Genomic DNA, 8,587 nt, shown 5'->3' with positions numbered 1-8,587 from the left:
TCAGGAAGCAACAGTTAGAACTGAACATGGAACAACAGACTGGTTCCAAATAGGAAAAGGAGTACGTCAAGGCTGCATATTGTCATCCTGCTTATTTAACTTATATGCAGAGGACATCATGAGAAATGCTGGGCTGGAGGCAGCACAAGCTGGAATCAAGATTGCCAGGAGAAATATCAATAACCTCAGATATGCAGATGACACCACCCTTATGGCAGAAAGTGAAGAAGAACTAAAGAGCCTCTTGATGAAAGTGAAAGAGGGGAGTGAAAAAGTTGGCTTAAAGCTCAACATTCAGAAAACAAAGATCATGGCATCTGGTCCCATCACTTCATGGGAAATAGATGGGGAAACAGTGGAAACAGTGACAGACTTAATTCTGGGGGCTCGAAAATCACTCCAGATGGTGACTGTAGCCATGAAATTAAAAGACGCTTGCTCCTTGGAAGAAAAGTTATGACCAACCTAGACAGCTTATTAAAAAGCAGAGATATTACTTTGCCAACAAAGGTCCATCTAGGCAAAGCTATGCTTCTTCCAGCGGTCATGTATGGATGTGAGAGTTGGACTATAAAGAAAGCTGATTGCTGAAGAATCGATGCTTTTGAACTGTGGTGTTGGAGAAGACTCTTGAGAGTCCCTTGGACTGCAAGGAGATCCAACCAGTCCATCCTAAAGGAGATCAGTCCTGAATATTCATTGGAAGGACTGATGCTGAAGCTGAAACTCCAATACTTTGGCCACCTGATGTGAAGAACTGACTTACTGGAAAAGACCCTGATGCTGAGAATGATTAAAGGCAGGAGGAGAGGGGGAGGACAGAGGATGAGATGGTTGGATGGTATCATCGACTCAATGGACATGAGTTTGAGTAAACTCTGGGAGTTGGTGATGGACAGGGATGCCTGGCGTGCTGCAGTCCATGGGGTTGCAAAGAGTTGGACATGACTGAGCAACTGAATGGAAATGAACTAAATGAAATATTTGCTGAAACAAGTGTTAAGTGCTCAAGGATGGTAGAAATGCATAAAATGAAGAGTGTAGAATAATAGAAAGGATATAAAATGTATTAACAAAAGCAAGAGAGGAAAGTATTAAGACATTATTTTGGGACTCTTTCCATTTATATAAAGTGATTCTCTGGTAAGGGGAAGATTAATGTGATGCCAGGAAGCAATAAACATGAACAGGAAACAAATGTGCTTCAACAGTAACAATAAAAAGTCGTATTTTGGTGAAACTAGTAATGACTTAACACTGTCCTCTTCTGCAGCAACAAATTACAAATCAAGGAACTGAATTAAGCAGCAGCAAACTTTCAGAGAACTAAACAGTATCATTCAACTATCACATATCTTGGCACATTAACATCCAATCTAAAAAAGTAGGAAGCAATGCCAGACACTAGAGATAATCTACAAAAATAGAAATATTAAATGCAATAATTTTAACCCAGATGATGTTTGGCAGTCTGTGTAAATATTAGTGTATAACTAAGTACACTTAAAATAGAAGTTCCCCAAAAGTTTTACATGACAAAAAACAATATCCAATGTAATTGTAATTCTGAAAAAAAAAAATCAGTCCAATTCTATATCATTCTGCAGATTCATTCTTGAATATGAAGATGAGTTTTAAGTGCCTAGGGCTATGGGACAAGCCTAGGTTATTCTTATATTACAAGCTGGGTTATATCTTCTCTAAATCCATAAGATTCTTTTCAGCTTGACGCAATATGTGAATGGGGTTGTGGATTTGTATCAAATTAGATTCCCAGATAGCCTCTTTCTTTGTGGGTAACTTGCTCTTTTCTAGAATTCTCTCGTTGGGGCTTCTCCACAGTTTAGCCAAACTCCATGGTGGCAAGGACATCTGGACGTTTACCTCAATGTGTTCAACACGTTGTCAGATCGAGAGATATATATGCATCACAGAATGGAAACTTTTGGTTTCACAGAGCACTGGAAATACCTCCTAAGAAGAGAAGTGTCTGTTTGGATTAGATGGTTTCCAGTGAAACAGATGGGGTACCAGCCTCCTGGGTTTAAAACTGGCAGAACCTTTTAGGGCATTCAATAAAAGAATCAACAGTGTTTAAAGAGGAAGCAGAAACACTGGGGTCAAAAATATGACATATTTTCGCATGCCAAATAATAAAGTTAACATATCTACAAGTTAAATGTGCCAATAAGTTTGAAAATTTGATTCTTTGACAGAGTACAATTGCTTGAAGTAATGAAAAATTTGATTTACTTTTTAAGATTTCAATATTTTTGTCCTATAGTCATTCAATTTAGCATATAAATTTCAATGTTATAGAAAACATTTACTTTCCTATAGTCTAGAGTTAGGATAAACTAACCCAGAGTGAGTTCAACCAAGGCTCAACCAAGAGTGAGTTCAGGTTAATTTAATAATCACATATTGGCTACTTAATATGCTCAAGTTGGCATGCTAGTTTCAAAAGATGAGTAACACTCAGTCTCTGCCTTCCAGGATTCACCATTTAAGAATAAGTTTCTAGCATTTTTCCTGTTTCCACATGCAGCACATGGGCAAGACATTCCAGAAGTTAGTTATAACCTGGAGGTTTTATTTTCTTAAGAGTCTGACAGACTGGGGGCTTCCATATTCTCCAGCTTCTTATTTGAATATTGTTGATCTAGTACAATGAAACCAGTTTAGACTCGGTGGTAAAGAATCCGCCTACCAATGCAGGAGGCATGGGTTCGATCCCTGGGTTGGGAAGATCCCCTGCAGAAGGAGAAAGCAATTCACTCCGTATTCTTGCCTGAGAAATCCTATGGACAGAAGAACCTGGCAGGGCTGCTGTCCATGGGGTCTCAAAGAGTTGGACATGACTGAGCACGCATGCACTTATAACAAAGGCTTTCAGGTGCTATGTAGAAATCTGAATCAAACACAGTTGAGGGAAGACAATGAGCTCAGTTTTGTATGTATTCTCTTAGATTCTTTTGGGATATCCACGTACACGATCTAGCATTCCAGCATTCTGGGAAAGAGGATTCCAGATTGAGAGAACAGCTGTTTCTTATACAAGGTACTTAAGCAGCCAAGTGAGGAGAGGATGAAATGAAGGGGGCGGGGAGATAACTGGAGATGAGAGACAGGAAGGGCTGGTCCCTGCAGGATTTCCTAGGACAATTTAGAATTTTGGCCTTTACTCTGCAAAAGAGAGGAGTCCTTGAGGATTCAAAGTAAAGGAAACCCTTGGCTGAGGTCAGCACTGAGGAAATGTGGGTGTTATTCAAAGGACAACAGCGGCCTGCACAACAGTCTTGCTCAGTCACATTCATGAGGTTACGAAGGATGTCCTTCAAGAGAGCACTATACAAACGCAGAAGATAATCTATATCAAAGAAGACTTTTTATGTCAATTACTAATTTTTATATATGTGGAGAATGGGTTATATTCTTCCATTGAGTTTTAATCTTTTGCCACAATCATGTTATCAGACAAAATAATAAAGTTACAATCACAGGCAATAGGTAGACAAAGAGAAAGATAACAAAGAAAAAAAGCAATCTAGGATCAAAATCACAGAAAAAAGTAAAGGAAATAAGTAAAGAGTACAGGGGAAGGACTTGGTTTAATAGGCAAAAAACACATCTTTCCAAAAGACAGGAAGAAAAATAGAAGTAGGAAATAGATGTGTTTTTAGGCATGTTGATGGGAGAGTTAAGGAATTTCCATTAAGAAACCCTTACTCTCCTCTGTAACATATAAAAGAGGTTAATTTGCTTAGAGAAAGATTCTAGATGTTGGAATTGGGGACTTGAAGGGGTTGGCAAGCATTTGAAATAGCTGTAATGGGAAATGGTGCTGAGAAGGCAGCTGAAATTGAGAACCATAAAAATATAATGTCACCATTGCTCACATTTATGTGATTTTTTTTCTCCAGCGGCCCCCCAGCATCTCAGAAATAGAAGTATAGAAGGCAGATGTTTGGATTAAACGAAGTTTCAAAAAATGATATAACAAGGGACAGGCTCTGGGAGACTTGAACTTCTGGCCATGATGTACTAACAGGGATAGGGTTTGCCCTCACACCTTAAAAACTACATGTGTGTGTGTTAGTCACTCAGTCATGTCCAGTTCTTTGCAACCCTGTGGACTGTTGCCCATCAGGCTCCTCTGTCCATGTGATTTCCTAGGCAAGAATACTGGAATGGGTTGCCATTCCCTTTTCCAGGGAATCTATCTTCCTGACCCAGGGATCAAACCCACGTCTCCTGCATTATAGGCAAATTCTTTACCATATGAGCCACCAGGGAAGCCCCCAAATTTTTATTAGATGCTAGCCTCCAATAGCTAGCATCTAACAAACGAAACCCAGTTCAGGCAAAGCAGCAAAAAAGTAGAATTCAAAATCAGGAGATAAATCAATCAATATTAAACAGACACGGAAACAGCATGTTGAGAAAATTATCAGACTATTTAACACTCTCAGATAGTGCTAAATCTACTTTCTCAGATCTATATAATAAAAAAAGGAACTCATGAGCATCATGAGAACAGTAGTGGAGTACATGACAGAGACTTCCAGAGTGAAACATTCCCCATCTCCCCATGGGATTGAGGTGTCTAAGTTAATGGTCATGCACTTAAGTGATGCACTGTGAGTTTAAAAGATGCAAACTTTATCACTAAACGTAATCTCAAAGAAAGTAATATTTCTATTGAAAAATACAGCCAAACCAACTGATATAAAACTATATCTAAACTCAGCTAAACTAAATCTAAAATTACAAACCTTTTGGAAAGAAGTAGAAGATCTTTAGGCATATATTTCATCAATAAATCACTAAAACCACAATCCAAAAAGGAAAAATTGATAAATTGATTTTATCAAAATTAACAGTGGGACTTCCCTGGTTGTTCAGTGGCTAAGACTCCATGCTCCCAAGGCAGGGGACCCGGGTTCAGGAACCTGGTCAGGGAACTAAATCCCACATGCCACAACTAAGAGTTTGCACGCTGCAACTAAAAAAAAAAAAAAAAAAAAGATCCTGCATGCCCCAATGAAGATTGAAGATCCCACATAATGCAACTAAGAACGGGCTCAGCAAAAAAAAGAAAGAAAGAAAAATAAATATTAAAACAATTATTAAGATGAACAATGTCAGTTCTTTGAAAGAATAAAAAGATAAGTCACAGATGAGAAGAATACATTTACAAGTTACATTATCTGATTAAAGACTTGTGTTTAGAGTATATAAAAATGCTCAAACCTCCAAAATAAGAAAATGAACAATTCAATAAAAATGGCAAAAGATTTGAGCAGAGATACATATGTTATCTTACCAGAAATACAAATGGCAAAAATACACCCCCAAAGATATTTAACATCATTAGTCATTAGGAAATGCACATTATAAATCACAAGATACCACTTTATACCTATTAGAATGATTAAAACTCAAAAAACCAACAATAACAACAAAAACTGCCAATACCAAATACTGATGAGAACATAGACCAACTAGAACTCACATTCACTGCTGGTGGGAAAGCAAAATGGTAGACACTCTGGAACACAGTTTGATATTTACTCATAAAGTTAAACATGTGCTTATCATATAATAGGAAATTCCCTTTTTTTAAATATATTTTCCCAATGAATACCCATGCTTATGCAAAAACGTTTAGGCAAATAATACAGCTTTATTCATAAACACTAAATCCAAGGACAACCCAAACGCTCTTCGGCTGGCAAATAGATAAGTGCTGGTACAACTATACAGTTGCATATTACTCAGCAATACAAAGAAATAGACTACTGATATGAGCAACTAGATGGACGAACTTCAAACGCATGACGCAAAGTCCAAACGCTACATACTGTTCAGCTTCATTTCTCTGATATCCTGGAAATGGCAAAAATAGAGGAGTGGGTATCTGGGGAGGGATAAGGGTTGATCTTAGAGGGGTGTGAGGGAAGTTTTGGGTTGGTGGCACAGTTCTACATCTTGACTGGTGGTGAGAGCACAACCACACATATGCATCAAAGCTCACAGAATGGTATTCTTTAACAAGAGAATCTTACTGTAAAGTATACTTCAATATCGCTCACTGAAAAGGGAATTACTGTGGAGACAATTATAAACAAGCGTGTACCTATGGGCCAAAATTTTTTGTACTTTTAAAAAGTTTTAATTCACCTAATAAAAAAACACACCTCCCCTTGATGATTACTCCTTGGAATCTTTGATATAGATATTAACAAAAAACACATAGAAATGTAAGTATAAGCATGTTTATAAACATGTCACTGTTTGGATTAAGAAAAAATCAACAGTTAATGTAGCAAAACATAAAGGATGAAACAACAACCATTAGGAAAATGGTTAAATAAATTATTGTGTGTGCATAGACACACACGGGCTTCCCAGGTGGCTCAGGGGTAAAGACTCTGCCTGCTAATGCAGAAGATGCAAGAGCGACTGATACATACTTACAACTGGTGGCATCATGGTCAGGAGCATGGACTCGGGTCAGCTCTTTCTGTTCCCATGCTGCTTCTACTATGAGTTGTGTAACTTTAGACATATTACTTCCTCTCTGTGACTCCATTTTCTCCTCTGTAAAATGGAAATAATAACAGCATTGAACTCACAGGATTTTTGTGAAGATTAAATGCTACATATATGTCAGTACATATAAAGTGCTAGGTACACCACCTGATACATAAACAGTCAATAAACGTTTGCTATTGTTAGTAGTAAAAATGGAGATTTCAGCTCATTCTAGAATCTCAAGTGATAAGATCATGATTGCTTCAACAAGAAGATCAGAATCTAAGCAAGTCTCTTTTTCTTAGTCAAGGGAAAGTAAAGTGAAGTTGCTCAATTGTGTCTGACCCTCAGCGACCCCATGGATTGCAGCCTACCAGGCTCCTCGGTCCATGGGATCTTCCCGGCAGGAGTACTGGAGTGGGGTGCCATTGCCTTCAAGGGAAAGAATAAAAAAAAATCCATATATCCAAAATGGATAGGAGTGAAATTGTCTTTTCACAAAAAGGAAAAGTACTCTCTACTCGTAATGTAATCCTGTAGATTAAGCCTGACACTTTCCCCCCTTTCTTCACCTCCTTATCCAAAACTGTGCCCAGGTGCAGAAAAAGGATTTGAGCTAGTAGAAGGGAATTCATTGCCATCTAAACTCCATATGGTCACAAGAGATACCAGAAAATGAAAGAAGGTTCAGTCAAAAAGACACTCGCAGTAAAACTGAATTTTTAAAGCTACATCTGTCATATTATTTGTGCCACATGAATCATTTGGTTGCAGTAAGGACAAAAGGAACTCAGTGCTAGAACTACAGGATGTGTGTGTATCCGTGCGTGTGTGTGTGTGAGCACGCCTGTGCCTTTCCCAGAACATATGTCATCCCACTTGGCTTTTGCCAAAGGTGAAATTGGATCTTGTACTAAAATATAGCAATACACAATCAAAATGTTGGGGTTTAGTCCTCGTTGGGGAAAAAAAGCATTTGATTTGAACGTGGGTTAGGCGGCTTTGTTGACATTTTCCTCCGAATGAAACAAACAAACAAAATGATGCTTTTATCTTTTCCATAGTAGCTCCTCTTGTTTCTCCCTCCCTGCCTTGTTTGTGGCATTCCACAACAAGAATGGAAACTTTGCAGGCAATCAATGCAGCCGAACCATGTGAAAAAAAAATAAATAAAATGGAGGGAATGGAATCACTGGGCAACTCGCATGATACGGCTACAGCGAGGCAGATCCTAGAGTTGGAATCATATCATTGTAGCATCTGCAGCGGCCTCCTTAGAGAGTACATAGTAATCATCTCTCTTCATGGTCAGTAACCACATAAGGACAACACCAGACGATGCCAGTGGTTTTGGTCCTGTAGCATTTATATGCTTCCCCGCGAAGACAGTCATGCCAGATAATATCCGTCAACCTTGTCCTTGGTCTTCCCTCTTGATGGAGGCAGATGTTTATTCTCCATCTGTACTATATGTCAGTGTAACTGCAGCCTTAATCTGGCAAAGGGTGCCTCTGATATGATGAGGCCATCACAGAAGCTGCTGGAAAGATTACTCTGGTGAATAAAATCAGTTTATGGCTAAAAACATTTATTCTTCATTTTGATAAGCTCTTAACAAATGGAAATTTGCCTTCCTACACTTTTGCCAAGCATAGGACTATGTTTATTTCTCGCTATATGGGTCACCGAGGATTCCCAGCTGTTAGCTAGAGTCAGTTGTGCATTGCTGCACTCAGCAACATCTGTTTCACAAAAACAGTATCCAGCTTTTAGCGCTCAAATGGAGGTTATACCATATGCCGGCAGACCACTTAGTTTTTACCTTGGGAACTAACTTTACTTGAGTCAAGGTAACACAGGAAAAACTGAATATTTAAATGTTACCCGGCTTCAGTCACATCTTCATGTGTGCCTGTCATTTCCAACTATATATAGTAAAGTTACTTCCAAGCATACACTGCAAGCTGTTCCTCTGTTTAATTATTAATTGGAAGAAAGTTTGTTTGCAAAACAGTTGAGATGTATTTTGTGATAGATGCGGATGTGGAAA

At 38.5% G+C, this 8,587-nt stretch overlaps 1 long non-coding RNA gene across 1 annotated transcript in view; it reads right to left on the bottom strand.

Annotated features, from left to right (window-relative positions):
- Positions 1-6,374: 6,374 nt before the first annotated feature.
- Positions 6,375-8,587, bottom strand: part of LOC139186905 (uncharacterized) — a 52,529-nt gene continuing 50,316 nt past the window's right edge. Inside the window, exon 3 of the long non-coding RNA XR_011570586.1 lies at positions 6,375-6,603. This is a non-coding gene — a long non-coding RNA (uncharacterized lncRNA). The remainder of the gene's footprint in view (positions 6,604-8,587) is intronic.

Source organism: Bos indicus, chromosome 14, assembly GCF_029378745.1.
Source record: "Bos indicus isolate NIAB-ARS_2022 breed Sahiwal x Tharparkar chromosome 14, NIAB-ARS_B.indTharparkar_mat_pri_1.0, whole genome shotgun sequence".
Lineage (NCBI taxonomy): Eukaryota > Metazoa > Chordata > Mammalia > Artiodactyla > Bovidae > Bos > Bos indicus.
This window is presented reverse-complemented; position numbering and strand designations above follow the sequence as displayed.